The following is a 22,703-nucleotide window of genomic DNA, read 5'->3' on the forward strand; positions in this document are numbered from 1 at the left end:
CAAAGTTTTCACATTGAAAGTTTTTCACAGCTCTTACGAATTACCCTTCAACTCACAGTTGACATCTGTGTGTTTCCACCAGTATCATTCCCTGTGCTAATAAGCATGTTGATGGTGAATTACTTCTTAAAAAGATGCTGAGAGACGGGATTTCTTAGGGGCGACCACTTTTGGGATTCTTTGTCATGCCCTGGGTCCCACCATCCAAGGTACGAATGCAGTACTGTTCTGAGTGTGGCTGCTGGCACACCAGGCATGCACCTTCTCTGTAACCTTCTCAGGGCAAGGGGCAGAAGCTGAATGGCTCTGAAAGCTCCTGGCATCAAGCCAAGAGATTTTTCCTGTTTTTAGCCTCAACACAGCAATGTGCACATTGCGTGAAGGAGTGGAAATTTTTAAGTGAGAAATAGCTTCATGCCAGATCTATTTGAAATGCTCAAATCCACCTATTTAATGGCATCTTCACAGCCATGCATAATTGAGTTAGAGATGTCACAACTTAGGCAATTTTTCAGGCAGAAAGAAAGGAGAATTAGTTCTTTCCTAAAGCAGTACTTGGCAACTTGGTTTTGCTTTATTAAGCAAGGAGTAGCTGCTCTGTATTGAAATTTTTAATTTTGGATTTTTTCTTTTACATTAATTCAGCAATTACATTGTGAGAAATAAAAGAGCTGCTTTTTGGTGTCCATACAATTTCTTAAACTACAATTCCAGGGCTAATGGTTTTTGCATGTGCTTTTTTGAGGATGTGCATATGAACATCACATATTTGGTCTTTTGGGAAAAAGCACTTTGTGAATGATTTGGGGTGCAAACTTTTGCTTTCCCCTTGGAACTGAGGTATGTGAAAACACCTGGCACATAGCCTAAGAAGTGCTATTTCCTTTGCCCTTCCCATCTGGTTCTATCCTCCTCCTGCCCGCGGAACTGTCATATGCTTGCTCACAGCTTGGCTACATAGGATCTTAGCAGAGTTAAAATGAGCCAAGATTTTCTGTGTGTGAGTTTTACTCTTCCTTAAATTTGTCTGTTCGGAGGCATTTCCTCATAAGGGAGGCAGTTAGTTTTATTGGTCAGTTACAGTTAACTGTCAAATTGTGCTGGGCTAATCCTAGGATTCCTCTTCTCTAGTTTGCTAACCATACTGTGTTCTGTACATATATCCGCAGAGAAACTTAAAATCTTGACCTGAAATTTTCTGGCTGTTCATTTTCTCATTCTCCATGTACTTAATTACAGATATATTAATGTCATGACTGATCTTTCCTGCAAGTACTTCTTATTATTGTTTGAAGATTAAAAGTAATGCTTATAGGCAATAAACATTTCATGATACCCCAAGACAGAAATGAACTTTTAAGTGATTACTTTCAGTCTAATTTAATCTTCATCTAGTTAAAGATGGAGACTGTTAAATTTCACATGGACTCAAGTTAATTTTTAAATATGGGAAGCACTAACAATTCCTGCAATTTTAATTGTAGTGGCTTATATTTGACACTCAGTTTTACTCACTTATCATCTGAGTTATAAAGCCGTAGTTAGGCACCATTGTTAGGAGCTACTAGAAGTGCAGATATAGTTCTTAAAATGACAGGAATGCCCACCGAAGACCTAACTATTAAAGAACTAGACTTAACTAGGCCCGATGGCTTGGAACCTCCTTAAATACTACTACATTTGCTAGTATGTTTTCTGTTCTGAAAATATTAAGTACCAATATTTGTTTGACATGAATTTATACTCCTTACTGATTTAAAATAAAATTGGTTGCCCATATTATTTTGATAGACTTTCACAATATCCTCATTAAGAAAGCATTACTAACCATAAATTTTAGATGAGACTAATTACAACTAATATATTTCTACTTATTAGTTTTTTTCTGAAGTCTCTCAAGCATCTATCTGATGCTCTGGAAAATGGTGACCCTAGTTCCCCCAAATAAAAAGCAAAGAGTTGATGTTCAGTCAAAGAGTTTTTTATTGAACACTTATTATATGCCCATTACATTGCAAAAATACGTCATGTATCAAAAAGAGGTATAGAATGTTCCTTGCACTCAAAATTATATCTTTTGGTGAAAGATAAGATATGAAATGATGAGAAAACAGTCTAGAAAAGACTAAAAAATAAAGTAGTAAATTGAACACAATCAGAACCAAAACTGCTTGAATTTGTCACAGGAAATTGAAAGGGAAGTCCACAGAGGAAGGGGATATCTAGGAAGGGTTGATGCAGGAAACATCACTTGAGATGGGCTCTGGACGCTGATGGGACTTAGGAAGATGGAAAGGTGGAAAAGCAATGTCATAAATAAGCACCTGAAGCCTGAAAAAGTCTAGTGTTTTCAGGGAACAATTAGTTCCCGATGATTGAGTATATGCTAAGGAGACAAGAGTGTAAATGACCTAAAATGTTCAAAGTCAGAAGTTTGCAATAGATATCATCAGATGTATTGGGGCAGAAAGGGAGACTAGGAAGGAATCAGAACACGTGGAAAAATGGAGACAGGATGCATAATTTGATATGTGCCACACACCACTCTGTACTCAATGCCTAGAGCCACAAGAATAGATGGATACAAGTGTGTTATTTTGACAACTCAAATTCCAAAAGGGGTATTTCTGTCACAGATCTGTTTTTCCAAAATGCTGAAAAATTCTTCATAAAGATCCAAACAAGATTTGCAGGCCTTGGTGCTGCACACCTGTAATCCCAGCATGGTAGGAGGTTAAGGAAGGAGGACCCCAACTTTGAGCCCAGCCTCGGCAATTTAGCAATTTAGTGAGGCCTTGTCTCAAAGTTCAGTGTGAAGGCCCTGAGTTCAGTCCCCACTACTGAAAACAAAAAGTTCCAAATAAAACAAAGTATGATTTTCTCTCAATTTGCACAATTATTGTATTTCCAGAAATTCAATATATTGCCTAAATTTTTGGTGTTTATATATAAAATAGAATTAGGCTACATTGCAGATAATTTTCCCTGTATCATTGTTCAACAAAGGATTGGAAAAACATGCGGAATGTGGGATAACTGTTCAGTGCATAAGACTCTCCCAAGATTTGCAGGATACTTCACATTCCTGGTCCCACAATCACTGTGAACCATCTCCACAAGTTTCTAAGTTGCCTCCTTCCCACTATAGATGCTGTCCTATTGCTGTATCAGTAACTGTACAGGATGCATACCTAATATCTTTTTTCAATTAAAACTTCTGGTTATTTTGTTTTTGTGTGCCAAGTAAAAAGTACAAGGTATGTGTCATAAGTGTTTTCTTCAAGAAGATAGATTCTGTGGGTAAAAGTTAGTAAATTCTTTATTTCACTCAGTTTAGCCAAAAATTGTTCAGCCCCTACTGACTACCAGGCCCCAGGGAGTACAGGCTGTGGCCTCTGGGTTGTGTGGCTGGCTCATAGCTTGTCAGGAAAGGTATGTAGGTGTGTAGGGAGAGTTTGAGAGGTGAAACCATTGTAGGAAGTTGGGAGAAGGTCAGGAAAAATGGCAGAGATCATCACATTTAAGTTTGACCTTAATAATTTTAACAGGATTTGGGGAGGATGCTACTTTATAACAAAAGTCTAATTTGAAATGACTTTCAAATTATATAAATCATAAAGACTCTAATGAATTACCTAATGTCTAGTATTTCTTGAGATGATAACATTTCTTGGCTATCCCATACTCTGAAACTATTTTTCTTTTTTCCAGTTAATTTTAAATTGATTATCTTTAAGTATTTATATCTGGCTTTTCAACTAGCTTTTGAGGATAGAATTATGCCTTGTACTTCATTAGATTTTCCATGGTGCTTAGACATTCTCAAAATAATATTGTAGTAATGAATTCTCAGTTTCAAATTGTTTCTGTTTCCTTCTTTTTCTATTAGCATTTCCTAGGAAGAGTGAAGTCAGAACATTAGTAATGAATACATCCAAGGGATGGCCTCTGCTAGTCTCTTGCCATACTGGCCAGGCCCCAGTGTGCTCTGTCTCAGAACATAGAATCATGTTACTTTTCTTCTAGTCTGTTACTTTAGGTGAGAAAAATGTTGAAAGTTATCTGCGTTGGAAGTTACAGAAATTTCCACCCAGGAGGCCTATCTGAATATCTGTTTCTTATTCAGGTCCAATTTCAACAAGAGGTTCTTTCTCTTTTCGGAGTCAGATGAAGAGCAAGATTTAGATGCACATCTTAATAGTTTAGTTTTTTAATATTCATAAAAGCATGGTTATGAACTGTACAGCGTTACAAAAATATTCATTTGTTACTAAGATGGAAGGAGAAGTATAATCATAGCAAGGAGGGGCAAGCATCATCCCATTGTTACTTTTACCATCTGACTCCTGTGCTTGGCGTAATTTGTGAAGACCTTGACGAGCTTTGTTAACATACATTTTATTGTTGGAGTTATTGGTTGAGGGTTTGAGTATTTGGAAGATATAATGGTGTCAGTCCTTTAAGAAGTCAAGTTGGACATACAAGATGAAAAAGATCTTGACTGAGCTTTACTTGCTGTGAAGTTACTGAATCTCTGTGACACATTCCTCATCAGTAAAAAAATCTGTGTTTCTCAGGTAGTTATGAGTTTCTTTAGTGAGTCTGAAGGGCGTAGCATGTGGCTGGCCTGTGGTAGATGCTCTGTCTCCATAAACATTAGCTAGAAAGTATTACTGTTATTTAAAAGGTTATTTAAAACCCTAAATTCAATAGACTTTCATTGAAAACTTACTAGGTCAAGCACTATTCTAAGACTTAGATTGCAAAGCCCATAAAGCAAAGATCCCTACCCCTGAGGAATTAACATTCTAACGGGGAAGACAGATAATAGCAAATGTAATACTCAAGTCAGTTCTGTGGTAGGTTGCAGGATGATTAGGGCTGTGGATCAACGGGACGAGGGACTAGGGGATCAGGCATGTCCAGGGAGGAGGAAATGAGGCTTAGGCAAAGACCTCAGGGAGATGAGGATATTAATTGTGTTTCACTTCTTTGGTCAAGAGTTACCCTTGCAAATATGTGAGATAAATCACTTAGTTTGGGAGAAACTGGTCTCAGACTAAGGATATTTAGTATCTGGTATGAGAAGCAGATATCTCTCTCTCTCTGTTTTTTTTGGTTTCAGGGATTGAACTTGGGTCCTTGCGCTTGCAAGGCAGGCAGCGGAACCACTGAGCTAAATCCCCAGCCTGAAGCAGACATCTCTTAAGGGAAGTGTTTAGCTTTCTTGTTCTAAAGAACAGCTGCTAAGCTCCAAAAGCTGTGAAGATTCCTGATGTTTTTAGCTGTTAGGCTTGAAACATGGGAAAAATTATATGCTTTTTGTTTCTTTTCTCCAGAAAGTAAAAAAATAATTTTCTTTTATTTTTCTCCTCCATGACAGTAAAATAAGCATTCCTAATGATGTTATCAAATCTTGGGAGTTATTTTCTTTACATCCTAGTGGTTTTAGCTCTAATCCAAACCAGAAAAACATATGTTGAGTCTTTCATTATATGGCATTATTACTGTGAGTGGTTTCAAAGTATGGGAATGTTTCTATTTTTTTTTCCTGAGTATTACTGACCATAGAAAAGGAATGTCACAGATCCTCTTGTCCCAGCAAAAGTGTCTATTAAAGTATGCTATGTAGTAGGTGGTAGATAGTTCTTTTCCTGAGACTCAGAAAATGTGTGTAATATGAACTTAGTTTTTACAATTTTTAATCAGAGATGATAGTTTTTCTATATTTTGTAATTGGATGTGACATCCATATACAAAAATACAAACTCAGGTATCCAGGCTTTCAGATATTAAGATTGGATGACATATATGTGCATTTATTTATGTACCTATAGATGTGTATTTATGCATATTTTAGCATTTAAGTTAACTTGATTCAGCTCTTAATTATTTGAAAAAATTCAGGAAGGCAGTAGTCCCTATATTTGAGTTCCTAAAATTAAAGTAATTTATGGTATTTGTGCAAGTCAAAATAATTCTGTGCTTTAGTGATATCTGTGATAGTTTTTATGTTGAAATGTTGCGGTGAGAAGATATACAGTGGGAAAGTTGATGAAATTGGATTGTTAAAAATATATTGTGACTATGTACTTTTATTATTAAAGTATAATATATAGGTAGTTTACTACTTGGCAAATGCACATATATGATTAATAAGCCTTGATGACTTGCTATTCTTGCACTTGTTCAATCACTTCTAGAGTACATTATTGCGTTGTCTGATCAGTGTCTGCTAAAACTACTTTAAAAGCAAGTATGATTTCATTGGAAAATGTAGGCAGTTGTACCTTTCCTTCTGGGTGGAAGAACTATCTATACCTCTTTCAAACACAGGTTGGAATATATGATGTGAGACTGAAACTTGTCACATTTTGTCTCTGAAGGACCAAATACAGTACTGTATTTGCTTGCAGAATAGTATACAGTAGACTTTCAAAGCACTGATCTGAGCCTGAATATTGGGGTTCACATCCCAACTTGACACGTACTTTTTTTTCCCCATTAAGTTTATTGGTACATTTTAGGTATACAATACAGTTACATTCATCATTGGGATCTTGCACGTTACATGATGTATCTTGGTTCTTATTTTTTCCCCATTCCCCAGCCCTCCCCTCACCCCCTCCACCCTTCCCTATTTACAAAGACTTTGTTTCCATTTTTTTCTTTTCTTATATTTATTCTTTTCCTTTCTTTCCTTTCCCCTACCACCCCCACTTCCCCTACTCCTTTAGACCTTTTCTTTCTAACTTGCCACTTATTATCTGGGCAATCTTGGACACATAACTTAACCTTCTAGGTATTAGTTTCCTCATCTGTTAAATGGTAGGAATAATAGCACCTGCCTTATAAGATTTTTTTTTTTTTTTTTGGTACTGGGGATTGAACTTGGGACCTTGTGCTTCTGAGGCAGGCGGCGGAACCACTGAGCTAAATCCCCAGCCCATAAGATTGTTTTTGAGAATTAAATGAATTATTTGTAAAACACATAGAGTAGTGTTTATGAAATCTATATAAAATACCACAGCAATTCCAAAAAAAGAGTCCTTACCTTTTAAAAATATATACTTAATTTTTTATTGATGAAATGATGAGATAGCTAGGATTTATTTGAGAACAGTCTGGTAGAGGAGTGGGATATGAGAGTGGATGAAACAAATCAAGATGGCCTATGGACTGATAATGATTGAAGTTAAACATGGCTGCATATGCTCTTACTACACTATTCTCTTTCCTTTTATGTAAGCTTGAAAATTTCCCAATAAAAAGCCGAAAGTACAATAAAACACACAGTTTTTTAAAATTTTCTTTTCTTTTCTTCTTTTTATCTTCCATTATCAAGATCAGGCATTTCATTTCTGTCTTTTTTGGTACAGTTCAATGCCACCTTCTCTGAAGCCCTCCTAATAACCCAAGCCACATCCTCTCTTCTGACTCACACAGCCTCTGAGCTCACCTTGAGTGCATGTGCACACGGAGTGGTTTTGTAGTTGTTCCCATGTATGGCTTTTTCTTCTTTTAGGCTTAAGCCTCGTGTATACTAGGATTATCTTTATAGTTCCCAGAGAAAACACCTGGTACACAGTAGGTCCCCATTGATCAAATGGGATTTGTTGACTATAATTTGGAAAAAGGAAAAAAACTTTCTTCATGCCATAATTATTACTATAGTACAGTGTTTTGGGATGAAAGATTGTTATTTAGTTTTTGTAGTGGTTGTACTAAATAGGAATACTTGTGGCTTTACATTGAAATGATTTTTGCTCTTTGCGGCATTTCATCTTATCTTCTCAAGGATTTCATTTAAAAGTTAATGTTGTTCCAGGTCATTAGCTAAGTTATAGAAATATCCATCTAATCCTGGCATGTTGAGAATTTGAACATGTATAATACTTGTTTTTTATTTTATGGTTGTAGAAAGTAAGATTTTTTCATTTGTGGATCCACATTATTTTTTCCACTTACAGACTTTAATGATGCAAAGAATAGGCTAGTATGAAATGGGAAAAAGTTAATGTTGAAAACCTAAATTACAGAACTTCACTTTGCTTTCGGATAAGTCCTAAAACCACAATAATAAATGAAAATAAGTATAATTGCAGCTGCTGTACTCTTCCATAACATAGATAAGCTTTTATTAAATATATTCTTAAAACATCATATGTAAAACACATTTTGGTAAGCTGAAGAATATTTTAAAGGCAAGAATTGTATGTCTATTAAACATATTTCCAAATGGAATGATTTTTTAAAGCAGACTATGTTAAAGTGAAGAATTCTAGTTAACCTCTCATTTAACTCTTTTGTTTATAAAAAAAAATTTATGAGTTGAACCTACCCAAGGTGAGAACTACATTCATTGTAGTCTTTCTCCACAACATTTTTTTTCCTGAACTTATTGCCAAGAGATGAAATTGGGCTACCTTAAGTTTTGCTTCAACCTCCTTTCCATTTCCATCTTGTATGGAGGTGCTGATTACCAGAAAAATAGCTAAAAGATGATGCTAGAAACAAAAGATGGTATTACCAAAGATATAGGTAATCTATAAACTAAATAACCAATTTCCTAAAAAATTAATAATAGCGCTATATTGTCTGAAAGCATTATTGCCATGACTTTCTCACTTGTAGTGGAGAGTAGAAGTGTCTGCTTTGATTTCCTCCACTCCCTGCTACATTGCCACTCCAGTGGCATGTTCTTATTAACCCAGTTCCTTGACCTTTTGCTATTGCATGGAAGAATTCAAATTCACAAGATGTGAATTGCCTCATTCATATCTGCAAGGTTCAAATCATGGCTAAGTTTCAGGCAGGGTGTCTGATTATGAACAGGCTGCAAGGGAAAGTGGGTGTTGCTTTGTTGTGTATCTGCTATTGCTGAGCTCTATTGTTTCATTTACTCAGAGTTTTCGTGGTCCTTAGGACAATGATTCTTGGACCACCCTCTCTGATACATCTTGCTAATTTCTGCTGACTAATTTGAAAATAAATTTTTCATTTAAAAAATGTAGAATTATTTGAAATGTAATAGACTTATTAAGAAGAATGAAGGAGTGGGTAGTAAAGATAAGATTTCCAACAGTTTCCCAAATTGAGAATCATTAACAGTTTGCAGATGCTCTAATGAAATTCTTTTTAACATAGATTGAAAACAAAGATGATATCTCTTCTCCCTCTAAACCCTAATTCCTTAGAGAAAAGAACTTTTTTTTCTATTTTGTTGTATTTCTCCATGACAATTAATAATGTGCTATGTACAAATTGAGAATGCAAGAAATATTAGTGTAATAGTAATTTTTTTGGAAGTTGGGGAAAAATCTCTTGGGAAACTGACCTTCTACATTGTGAATAGAATGATGTGAATAATATGGGAATTTATTAATGAAAAAACTCTTGTAATTGGAGCTGACTTTTCCCACATAAACAAAGATATTTCTGGTTGGAGGGTCTGCTACACTACTCTTGTTTCTCCCAGGAATTACAGAGCAGATTTGTGTTAAGAGACAGAGCTGTAAACAAGCACTAATCCACTGCATTGCTTTTCTACTTAGGTGTGAACCAAGGGCTCTCCATTCATCATCAAAGGGAGAACAAAGTGGCAATGATTTTCTTTTCTTTTGTGTCATGTTTTTTACATGTCTGAGAAGGTATGTCATTAGTCTTTCTAGGGAATAAGAAAATTGCATTGGTCCCCAGAGATACTTGGGTACTATCGGGAATTCCATTACATCAATAAATAAATTTTTCACTTTTTAAAAAAATGTAATTTTATTGGTACATTTTAGGTATACAGTATAATGACATTCATCACTGGAAATTTGCACCTTTACATAGTCTCTTTTGGTTCTTATTTTTTCCCCCTTCCCCTGCCCTCCCTTCAACCCCTCTATTTTTCACTTTTAAGATCAAGTTTTCTTTTTCTATTTTTAATAAAAATATAAATATATGGAAAAAAGAAATGATGCCGAGGAAATTATCCAGCTGATCAGTTCCTCTCTTGTAGGAAGTTATTATATTATTCCAGCTTTTATAGAAATTTTCTAAAATTCCATCATGGAGTCCCCTATTTTTTCTGACAGCATATGTGTAATTATAAAATAAAGTAAATGGATTTATATGTTGTCACATTTAATTTTATGGGCCAGTCTCCCTACTTTGATCTGCTGTTCCTGATTCAAAACTAGTATACTTTGGCTTATCTCCTAGTTTGAATCATTTATATTTTTGTCCATATTCAGTCCAGCTAACATATATTCAAGGTCTGCCATAGGAAGCCATTATTTTAGTTGTTTAAAGTGCTGGAAGTAGTTTGAATATTCTTCTTTTGCTGTAGTTTTCAAATATCAAATCATCATGAGTTTGAGTGAAAAATGGCTTAATGTATCGAGTAGCTCTATTTTTTAACATAAGGTTCTTTCTGTTACTTAGAGAAAAGAACTGAGGATTATATAATGTACTTTATTTAGTTCTGTCTACAGAAATCTAGACCACTTTGATTTAATATTTGAAAGCTGGAAAGTGTTCTGATAGTTGGATGTTTCTAAGTAATTGTCTTAATGTTGTATCACTCAGAGGTCATAGATAATGGAGACTGTTCTAGCTAATTAAGAAAAAGAATAATAAAAATAAAAGCATTTACTGTAAGGAATTAGGTGCTTACTAATCTAGTCATTGGAAAGGGCAGAGGATCAGACTCTTGTCTTGGCCTCTAAAAATGCTTCCAGAACAATGGCATGGAGCTTAGTGCCACAGGAGCTGCTTCTTTGTTGCCTCTGGGGAAGACGGGACTCAGGATGTACGCGTGCCAGCCGCTCCTTTCTAGATCATAACACCTAACCCACAACCAGAAGTCATGAAACAGCTCTTGTCTTCTGGAAATTTCTACTTCAGCTGTGATTCAGGGATCAGACTGCTAGAAACACTTTTAGCTTTAATGCAGTCTGCTGCCTAACAGATCTGAATCGCCAAAATGATGTCCTGAGTACTGCTTTTCTCAGTTCTTGTGGAAGCACCTTGGATGGTGGAACCTAAATTGCAGTTCATATCTCATGGAAGTGCATCTCATGGTGAAACCTAAGTTGTAGTAAGAGTGCTAGTTACACAGAAGTCTGGGAAATGAAGGTTTGAGCATTGAGCTAACCAGTTTGCTCCTGTGTTAATCTCTGTGATGTTTAGAAAGTAAACTTAGAATTTGGCTAAGTGAAGGAAGTGATTTTCAGATATAGAACTTATGTTACATTTAGATCTCCAAGTAGACTTTTAAAATGGTTTTGTTGTTGTTGTTTATGTTATCTAAGTCTCCAGATGTTCCAGTAATTACATAGTCGGATGGACCAGCTGGAATAGTTCAGGTATGTATGTGTATTTATAGTTTGAATCCCATATGCCTTCTGTTTAAAACTTGGCTATCTTTTGAAATTAAACTTTTCTCACTAGTGATTATGCTAGTGCATTTAACTGAAATTATTTTTTGGCACAGTGAGCATTAAATAGGGCAAATGGCATAAGCAACATCAATTGAGTAAATAATTAATTTAAAGACTGTCAAGGTGAGCTAGTATGCTCTGCAATGTTCTAGGAAGTGAATTTTCTTTTCCATGGTGCATATTGTCAGGGCAAATAGAGCAATCCAAGGTCAGAAAGGCAGGATAACCCAGGAGAAAGTGAAACTTGTGAAATGCACATTCCTTATTGTTAAATGTCCTAAAATTGGTTTATTCCATTGCTATTTTGATGTCTGCAGTGGGAGGCCAACCCAGACATTCTTTGGTAAAGGTGCATCCCCTCTTCTCTGTTTGGTTGACTATACTTAAATATTCTCACAGCACTTATCACAATCATACTTATTTATTTGTTCATGTGTTTTCCTGTGTTTTCATTAGAGTGTAAGTTCTAGACAGGGCCTTTGTCATATTCACTGTCTCCAGAGCCTCGAGCAGAGCTTGGTGCATAGTGAGTGCTTAATATTTGGATAAATGAATGAAGAAGTGCTGGTGAAATCACATTGGTGTGGCAGTCAGAAGACCCAGCCTTATAATTCAGCAGGAGATCAGCTGCCTTCAGCATGACTCCTGGATGCTCCGTGATGTTGGGGATCTTACTTGTGCTGCCAAATCTTGGACATGCACTGAGTAGATTTCTCAGTAAATATTTGTTAAATAATGAATTTACCATGACTTTGTCCATCTCGGCCTCTTGATCTTTAGCTTCCTTATTTCAAGATGAAGCAGGGGAGCCATATGATCTCTAAGGCTTCTTTTGGATTAGAACTCTTTGGATAGGTGAGTTGTGTGTGTTTTTAATCTCCCCAAAGGATCTTCTGTGGTCTGTTGTATTGATCAAGAAAAGCATTTCATTGTTCCAGTCATATGTGAAATGAATGAAAGACAAAAATTTTCCTTATTAGGGCCGGGGATGTAGCTCAATGATACAGCACCTGCCTGACAAGAGTGAGGCCCTGAATTTAATTCCTGGTACCAAAAAAGAAATTTTTTTTCCTTATTCAGGAGAATTGATATTAACAATATGTTCTTAATGTATGACAACCACATGTCAATGAGAATGTTTTATTTTCTCTATAAATATAATGTATTAAATAGAGTTTTTCTTGTACTTTTGTAAGACTTTATATATATAAAAATCACACGTAAGAGAAAATGCTTCAGTAGGGCATGTGGTCCATATTTTTATCTGAAAAATGAGGTTTGCACTGTTCATGGCCCAGCTGCAGTGCAGGGTTTGATGTTCACTGCCCAGTGGCCTCCAAGAGATGCCATCAGTGGGCAGTTAGAGCAGAAGCTCTGGCTGCAGGAGGCTCTGTGACTACAGGAAAGGTTGTTCTTCCTCAGAAAGCTGTCCTGGAAAAGAATCTGTGATCTCAGCACATTGGTTTATTAATAAGTTGCATATGTTAGAAGCAAATGGAAACAAGTTAGACGTTGGATATTTGGTACATCTCGAAGTAGACTAACACACAGCCTGACCTGATGGTGAAGAGGTGTATTTGTTGCCAAGGAGTAACATCACACTGCCGAGTGGGTAGGGCAAGTTCCAAAACACTATGTAGAGTATGGCAATATTTTTATGCAACATGTTTGCATAAAATATCTGAAAGATCTATGATAAAACATTAACACTGAGTTTTGTTTATTCATGGATTTAAAGTTGACTTTTTCTTTGGTTTCTATTTAAAAAAATTTAATCTAATGAGCAGAGAACATTTGTATTATAAGAAAACCTTTACCAACCATTTATTTCATCTATAAGTTTCATCAGCCAGATTTATCCAAAATACATAGGCAGAATGAATAGTAAAGTAAAACAAAACAACAAAAACCAGTGTATTTTCTCTGCTGAACTTGAATAGATGTCTGACAGGCTTGGGCTATTTTGTAATTGAGAAGTATTTTTTGGTCATAAATAAATTTATTATGTTGGTACTACACAAATCCCAGAGCATAAGAATAGTTATTTTAGCAAGGTCAGTTTGTGATACCATCCTGTGGCTTTTTTGTTTTTTGAAGCAGGATCTCACTATGTAGTTCAAGCTGGCTTTGACCTTACTGTATAGCCCACGCTGGCCTCAAACTCACAGTGATCCTCCTGCCTCAGCCTCCTGAGTGCTGGCATTACAGGGTATGTGCCATCATGTCTGATGACTTCTTTTAACTAGGTACATTCACATTGTATCAATCTATTTATCCTTTCAATTAATTCCATACAAAACAATTATTTAATCCACTGAAATATTGAATCAATCATAAACTGTCTATTCATAGACAAGATAAAAATACTTCTTAATGGTTTGGCTTTTTCAAAATAAATATAGTTAAAATTCTTTAATGTGATAATGATATTGAATTAAATATAATATAAAATATACTTAAGATATTGCTTCTTCTTTCAGTAACTTGAAATTTAAGAAAATGGATAATATAATTTGATAGGAAAGTTTTCTGGTCCAGTTTTGTCCTTTTTGTTACATCTGCACAGAGGTGTGGTTGTCAGTTATACTTAGGACAACTTATAGGACTGGGAAATTCTCCCATGAGGTAACAGAAGACTCCAGGCAGGAGCCAGGCCAAGCCACAGCAGCACCATAGAGCCAGGGTCAGCCAGCTGGAGAGGCGGGATGAAGGTCGCGGGTAAATGCTCTGCCACGCACTGAAGTGGTGGACTTCTCCACGCAGGACAGGTGTGAGTGGGCCAGCGCCCATCTACTGTCCCTCCTGTGTTGCAGTCACCTTTGGGCTCCAGTGGGTGCTGAGGGAGAAAGAGTTTAGCCCCTACCAACATATGGTTTTCCCTTTCTTACCTCAGTTTCCTCCAGAAGATTTTGGTAATTGGTATGAAAGAGCTGCATAACATTTTCAGAAACAAATCTTAAAATTGCCTTTAGCATATTTAATACGTGATAAGTATTGAAGACTTTTCTTATTAAAATGCATTTTTTTCAGATCTAGAATTATTTATTTTATCTTGAAATAATTTCAAACTTACAGAGGAGTTGCAGAATATAATTACCCCCCCCAATAGAAATTGTTAATGTGTTGCTACATTGGCTTTATCACTCCATACCTCATCTCTCTCTCTCCTTTCATCTATCCCCACCCTCCTTCCCTCTGTCCCTCTCTACCTTCCTCTTTCTGTCTCTACACACACACACACACGCCTGCACAAGTGCACCTTTGAGAGTTAGTGGTTGACATTAACTCTTAACCATCTCTGCTTGTATTTCTGCATTTCCTAGGATCACAGACAGCCCTTATGTAATCACATAGATAGGTAGTCTGCATTCACAATTTACCTGTTGTCCCAATGTTCTTCAGAGAGTGTTTCTCCATTGGCTGAGGAAGTCAAGATCACACCTTCTATTTAGTTGTCATAATTTTTAATCATCTTTAATCTGAAACAGTTTCCTAGCTGTTTATTTTCTTTCATGGTGTTGACTTTTTTCAAAATATAGGCCACTTCTTTTATAGACTAGTCCTTAATTTTGGTTGGTCTGATTCAGTCCTTTAATAAAGAACTTTATGTTTTAATTTGAAAAAAATAGAAAAATGTAAGGAAGAAAACATTCTCTCTTGATCCTTTGCCCAAGAATAATGTTGACATTTAGACATATTTTCATTTTTTCCTTTGACTGTGTTTTTCTACAGAATTGGGATCAATTCTTTGTATGCCATTTTAAAATCCAATTTTTTTGTACCAGGACTCGAACTCAGGTCCTTGCGCTTGTGAGGCAGGCGGTGGAACCACTGAGCTAAATCCCAGGCCCTTAAAATCCAATTTTTATAAGAATTTTTCCATTTTATTGAATGCTTTTTGAAAGTATGATTTTTAATTTCCTAATATTCCTAGTCACAGTTATGTTAGTGATATATAAGTACTCTAATTGTTGGACATCTATTTTCTGTTAAAATAACATTATACTATAAGAATGCATACCTTTAATCTATAAATTGTACTTTGATTCCTTTTTTTTTCCTTAAAAATCACTTAAGCATATTTATATTAAACAAATTAAAGACGATGCTAAAGCTGCAATTAAAGTCTTTGTGTGTGCAGAAGGAGAGGACATTTCAGTCTGACTTTTAGGGCCTCTCCTTAGATGAGGATTTTCTTTCCCTCAGTGTAGCTGTTTGCTCAGTGTGTGGCCGCACCATCTGCAGTGACAGTGCATTGTCATTTTTTTCAGCTCCTTTGCTGGGCATCACAGGGAGCTGAGTGTAGTCGAGTTAAGTACATGAGTAACCTGGCTGCATCCTCAAGGTCTTGCCTGACCTGTGAGAAAGAGAGATCTGGGGCTGAAGGAATATCTCATAGTTTCCCAGTGGGAATAGCAGCCTATGGATTCTGATTTGGCTCTGTTGTTCCGTTTGGAGATTTGTAGCAACAGATGGAAGCATTAGAAGTTGCTTAAGTCTGTTGTCTTCTGAAGTGATTCTTTTCCCCAGAATAAAGAATATACACCATCTCCTTTATGTTTTTTCTGACCCTCCTGTCCATCTGTCCATGCTGGAACTAACAGGGTTAATCACCCTGTTTCCTGAATTACCTATTCCCCCTTTCCTTATAATGATGCAAGTCTAGCTTTCCTATAAGGCTTTGAGTTTTGTATCTGTTAGAACTGTTTGCCCTGCAACAAACCACCCCAAAACTTAGTTCTAAACAGCAGTCATTAATTTGGCTCCTGATTCTGTGGACTCTGCAGTTTTGGCTGGGCACAGCAGGTCTCAGCTGATTTCTGCTGGGACTCACAGCCATAGTTGCTTAGCCAGCAAGGAGCAGCTGGTCAATGACTGGGGCACCCCAGTTATGCTCCTGTGGTTCCCCTGTCCTTCAACAGGCTAGCTCAGACTTGCTGATATGGTGTCAGCGGGGTTCCCAAAAGCATCAAGGGGGCAAATCCTCTAATGTTCAGAAGCTTTTCAAATTTCTGCTTCTATTACTTTTGCTTCTGTCACACTGTCCAAAGTAAATCAGATGGTCAGGGCTAGAGTCAGTGTGGAAGGGCACTACCAAAGAGTGTGGATGCAGGGCTGTGTGAACAGGAGGGGCCATTATAGCAGCCCATTAGTATGAGTAAATTGACAACTGGGCTACATCTTACCCATCTTTCTGTCCTAGCTTCTCTTGGTGTTTGGCATAGGCTAGGTGCTTGGGAAATGTTGACTCATCCTGTGTAGCCATTTGACCTCTTTAGTGTCCCCAAACCTGCATAATCTTTAGGCCACAGTGAGAGCATTAAGGAAATGCTCTTGGAGTGTTGAGCTGTAAGAAGCTTTGCTAATAGCTATCCATGAGGGAAGTCTGTAGAGAGAAAGTGGATATGACAGTTGAAAGAAAATCAGGAGATGATTTCATTGAATCCTAATAATCTTTCAAAAAAAATCTCCTAGGCAAAAACATACATACTTGTACTGGTATATTGTACCTTCATTTCTTTTTCAGAATGATGCCCCTAATATTCATTTTAATCTAGTTTTATTCTGTGAAGAAATAGAGAGAGAGCACACAGCCATGCTTGGCCTGGACTCCATATCCATATCCTCAGAGTCAAGGCCTCTGAAGAATTCTCTGAAAATTCCAAGACCAGGAACAATACCAGCATTAGACCTATGAAATGTGGGCTCTATCTTAGGTCTCAAATTTTAGAGGGCCTCACTCTCTTTCCTCTAGCTTGACCCTCCTCATGTGATTAGGTACTGAAGGGTCGAGCTTGTGCTACAGTGGAGGTCATAGATGTGCCTTTCTAGAATTCAAACCCTCCTTCCCTCTAAGCCATGTTATGGTACCTGGGACCCCACAATTTTCTACCTAAATGGCCTTAAGCTCTTATCAGGTTATGTGCAGACCTCTTTGCTTTTCTTCTAAAGGCAGATTCTGCCAATGTGCATCCTTCCTAGGCCTAGGGGTGACCAAAGGGCAGCTGGTGTGCAGTGGCGGTTAGGGAATGGATAGATCTTGGACTTGGGGTTGGTGTCTATAACCTTGCTCTGGAGGCCCCTGAGAGTGTGGGAATGGAGCTGGGATGGGATGAGATGCTGATGGACCATGAATTAGGCCTGCATCACCCTGAAAGGAAAAGGTTGATGGTAGCTCCAACAGAGATCTTGAAAGTCTATTGACAATAGTGAAATCCTCCAGAAGAACAATGGCTGGGATTGTCTTAACTTGAATTCTAAGAATTTTGCTAAAATAAGAATGACTTCTGGGATATAATGATCTAAAAATTACCGGATATGCATTTATCTTACTACATCGTAAGGCAGCAAATGGATTTGGGACTTTTGTGTGAGATTATAAACCAAGATATTGTTCTTTGTTAATGATTGGCCCAAAGTGAACTTGTAATCTCTCTTTTAAGAAACTTGTCAAGGTGTTAGGAAATCCCTCTCCTCGCTCTAAATAATCTCCATGGCCAGTCACTGTTTGGCTGGAAAATTACCTTTGCCTTTGTTATTTACACTATGCTTTGAGGAATTTTAGAATGCTGTGGGAGTCCTTCACAGAAGAGTTAAGATTAAAGGTTTTTGTTTGCTGGCTATGGCTTGAGTTTGAAATAAAAAAGAACAAAAATACAAGTTTTAGTCTTTATAACCCAAGGATGAGGTCAAGAAGTCATTAATCATGAACATGTGTCTAGAAATTTCACTTACAAGGCATTTGATTAATGACTGCGCTATAAACACTACTTCAGATCTGCACAGCACTCTTCAAGCCATTTTTTTTGGATGAGTTGGCACACAGAATTGTTTTCATCTTTTCTACTTTAATGTTTGTAAGAGCCATTATACTTCTCTTCTCAATATTATTTCATTTGGTAATGTGATATGATTGGATAATAACATATTATCATTAAGAGCAAGGGCAGAAGAAGGTAGATTTACCACGCAGTTGAATTATTGGAGTTGTTATTGCTGCAAGAGGAAACCCAGGCAACTGTGGGCTTTGGACAAAGAGCTTCCTAGTTCCTGTTGGAGATTCAGTAGAAGTCTTCTGGTTTTATTCATAGAATCACAAGCTTATAGACAGAAAAATTATAGAAATCATCTAATCCAATACCCTCATTTAAAAAGGAAAGATATTGGGTCAGGGATTTAGCTCAGTGGTTTTGAGTCCGGCTGCGTAAGGACCTGAGTTCGATCCCTGGTACCAAAAAAAAAAAGGAAAGATATTAAGGTGAAAGTTCTTACCTGAAAGGTCACACTGCGGTCAATGGTTGGCACCAAAACCTAAGACCTTAGTCCTGAACCAATGAACATGACTTCAGAATACAGATGGTGTCTGTTCTTTGTTCGTGGAGTATGCATTCTGAGGGCGGAGTTTTTTTCTCCTTTGTGTATAATATTGAAAAGAGTTTTCCGCAGTTTTGATGGATACATGAACTGTAAAGTCAATTCTTGGCTGTTTGAAGGTTCTTTGGTTTCCCTTTGTTATTGCTAGAGTATCTCAGAATAGAAAAACCATCCCATTCTTCATGTTTTTTTTCCTTGATGATTTGAAGGAACCTTAAAATAAAATAAAGCTTTCACTTTGATTTTGTTTTATTTACTCTATTAAACTGACAATCTTTCATGTGGGAGGGATCTGGGCCCCTTACTTGCATACCCAACATTCATAGTAAGCTTTCAGCCTTGCCTCTAACTAATACAGGCCCGCAAGCTACTCTGTAGGCAGCATTCCCCAGCTACTTCTTGGTGTTAGTCTGGGAGGGCTCTCATGTGTTTACTCCTTCCCCCGTGCTGCAGCATAGGCCATGTTAAATACTCACTTTGGCGTTCCTGTAAACAAAATTTATAAATGTATGGATGTATTTGTTTTGTTTTATTTTTTGGTACTGGGGATCGAACTTGGATCCTTCCACTTGCAAGGCAGGTGGCGAAACCACTGAGCTAAATCCCCAGCCCAAGATGTATTTGTATAAATGTTTACATGTGCGTGCATACCTGTGAATATTGGAAAATATTTGGGATCATTTAATTCATTAATTTGCTCTTATTACATTGTTAAGTTATCTGATATATAATTTTCCTCCATTGGAATTTTTCTTAATAGGGATGGATAGGACCTTCAGTACATATGTAAAACAGTCTTCATAGTTGAATACCTGATTTTGATAATCAGAAAGGATTTTGATTCCATTACTCACTCTGCAACCTGTTTTGCATTTTAATATCCTGATGGTTCTTGTTTTTTCCTACTTAAATCTTTCTTCTTCTTTTGTTTTTTTTTTGGGTACCGGGGATTGAACTAGGGTCCTTGTGCTTGCGAGGCAGGCAGTGGGACCACTGAGCTAAATCCCTGGCCCCTATATTTCTTCTTTTTTCCTTTGTCTTTATTTTTTATCTTCTTTCTCTATTTTTTTTATCTTACTCTGTTACTGATGACTGGAAATTACTTTGACATTATATATTAATAATCTAGGAAAACTTTGTTTTTATTGTTAGAAAAGTCATTTGCTTATGAAGTGTGAAAAGAGAAAGATAATATTATATTTATAGTAGAATTTTGAAGTCAGACACCAGGGTCATATAATGAAAAGATAGTGGAACCGAAAATAAAACCAAGGTCAAATGAAATTCATTCTCACTTAGAAAAAAGGAAAATAACATCATTTTCCCAGAGAACAAACTCTTCAGCTATTAGAAGCATTTAAAAGACTTCCTAAATAGATTATCAAACTGGCATAGATATAAGAAATAATAGTGATGGAAACATCTTGGATACTGATGTTAGATGGAAATCTAAATCTGCTGTGAGAAGAGGAAGACAGTATGTTGGAAAAGATGGTGAAATAAGTCCATTTGCTTGACTTGCTGACCTTCAGAAAATCATGTAACTGCTTTCAGCCTTGGGATAATGCTACTGGATTCCCAACTTCTAGGGTTACTGTGAGGCTTAAATGTGATAATACAGCAGTGCCACATGGATATGAGTTAACACAGAGTTGGAGTATCTGATGTAATCTTGTTTTAGGGCACGTGTAGTGACATGGTTCAAAGGGGCAAGAAACAAAGGAGAGAATTGCGATTCTGTATCTTATAATGACTAGCAAAGACACCTTGGTGATATGGTCTTAAAAGGAATTCTGGGAAAAGGTGACTGTATTAGAGTCTATATTACCAAGGCAAAGCAGTCCCAAGTATCAGTTTTTAAGAGTAGATTTTAAGGAGAGTAGAGAAAAAGCAGGTTTTTTTTTTTTTTTAAGTAGACTGTGACTTATGAGGATGGTAGATAATAAAAGAATGAAATTCTGATTATTTACTTATGGATGGGCCAAAGAGAAGAGCGAGGCATATGAACAAGGTGATAGCTAACAAAACTGTTGTATTTATTTAGGTGGTTCCCTGAGCACAAAATACATGAAAAACATACAGAATATCAGGAAAGAGAGGCTGAAACTGAGAATTGGTTAAATTTATGCAAAGGTTAAAGTGAACAAACAATTAAGAACAAGGCTATAAATGTGGAAGAGGAAAAAGAACTTTTAATTTATATAAGAATATCAAAGTTCCTCTTAGAAGACAGAAGGACATAAGACCACTGGTTAGGGAGGAAAATCCTCCTTAAAATTCCTCCTCCTCCTCCTCCTCCTCCTCCTCCTTCCTCCTCCCTCCTCCTCCTCCTTCTCTTCCTCCTCCCCTTCTTCTTTCTCCTCCTTCTTGTTTCAGTACTATGTGTTGAACCCAGGGCTTCCTGCATGCAAGACAAGCACTGATCTGGATCCGTAGCACTTTATTTTTCTAAATTTTGAGACAGGGTCTCCCTAAATTCCCCAGGCTAGCCTCAAATTTGTGATCTTCTTGCCTCAGCCTCCTGAGTAGCTGGATTACAGTTATGCACCACCACACCTAGCTATTAAAATTATTGTGGAAATACATTAGCAGAGACTGACTGAATATTTATCAGGGATAATTACAGAAAGTGAAAGATTGGGTTTTAAGTGTCTTTCTCTCTAGTATTAATATATTTAATGTTGCTTCTGGGCTTGCATGGATGTCTAGATGTCTTGTAGCCATCCTCATATGGGTTTAAGCCTCATTTTGTGTTGCTCTGATCAAGACACGGCAGCCAGATTTTGCATATTTGTAGTGATTTGAGTGCTGAGAATTAGAGTGTAAGGAACAATAGATGAGAAAAACTGCAGGTATATCAGCCTCTGCTTTCCAGACCATCTCTAGTTATTTATAATAGGGCCAATGAATCAAACAATGATTTTTGGATGTAGTTCTTCAGATGTCGGTTCTCAAAAGGAACAGGGTGTAGCACTTAGAGGGCCAGTGGGAGAGGCAGGTAATGTAACACCTTAGAGCACACCTGGGAGCTCCTTATCATACCTCTTTCACAGCAGATACGGTGCTGTGTATTTGGCTCTGAATTCTCATTTATGTTTTATGTTCAGATTCTTCGGTGCTCTTGTCAGAAAAGAAGAATCAGGCCTGGGCAACATCTCTTTTTGTGAGGACACAGTTAAACCTTAGTTTGTTAATTGTACTATAAGAAGGGTGCTAAGAAGAATATTATTCATAGTGAGTCTGTCTTCTGGTTTTATTTTAAGATTTGGCTTTTTGAAGCTTTCTCTATCCTTGTATGGAAGTGCTCATTCTGTGAATTTATATAGAAGTAGCATTTCTGGCCAAGTAGAAAAACATTACTAGTTGGTTCATTTTCCTAGAAAACTACCAGATGCTTTCCTAGAGATAAAAACACAATCAAATTTATTTAAAACTGAGTTTCTGACTTCCTGTGTAAAGGTGACTTTAAAATATAAATTTAACAGAACATTCCTCAAAGTTAGGGCTATTAACTACTCTCTGACTCCCTGAATCAAAAGAATTTATATGAAGTTTTAGATGTCAGTTGAATTACAAGCAAATAGCATTGGGGAAAGATATCTTTGAGTTGCTCTTTTTTATATTGCTCCTGGAAATATGTTTGTGAATTATTAAGGCTACATAGTTCATGCTAGTACAGTAATGGTAACAATTAACTCTCCATGTTTGGTGAGAAAGGGTACCAAGGAATGTATATTATTTAGGAGGGTATCCTTTTTTTTTTGGTTGTGGTTATTAGAGACCAATCATAACAGAAAAAGTTAATAGTCATACATCCTCAATTGAAGGTGAGAGAACATAGGATAGAGTTTCTAAGTGTCCACAAGGTTATTGAAAAGCCTTGTTTTAAAAATAGTTGGT

The 22,703-nt window shown here is 36.7% G+C and overlaps 1 protein-coding gene across 9 annotated transcripts in view; it reads left to right on the forward strand.

Annotated features, from left to right (window-relative positions):
* Nucleotides 1-22,703, forward strand: part of Dnm3 (dynamin 3) — a 587,991-nt gene that overhangs the window by 24,880 nt on the left and 540,408 nt on the right. Inside the window, exons 1-2 of one of the 9 annotated variants that reach the window (XM_021265419.2) lie at nucleotides 9,581-9,650; nucleotides 11,301-11,354. The exons of the other annotated variants lie outside the window; for them this stretch is intronic. The gene's annotated coding sequence lies outside the window, so the exon portion shown is untranslated. Of the gene's footprint in view, nucleotides 1-9,580; nucleotides 9,651-11,300; nucleotides 11,355-22,703 lie in introns of those variants that run through there. 9 annotated transcript variants of the gene reach the window in all.

The sequence above is a fragment of the Heterocephalus glaber genome, unplaced genomic scaffold, assembly GCF_053883595.1.
Source record: "Heterocephalus glaber isolate CG9 unplaced genomic scaffold, H.glaber_assembly_v1.0 deba00001600, whole genome shotgun sequence".
NCBI classification, from domain to species: Eukaryota; Metazoa; Chordata; class Mammalia; order Rodentia; family Bathyergidae; genus Heterocephalus; species Heterocephalus glaber.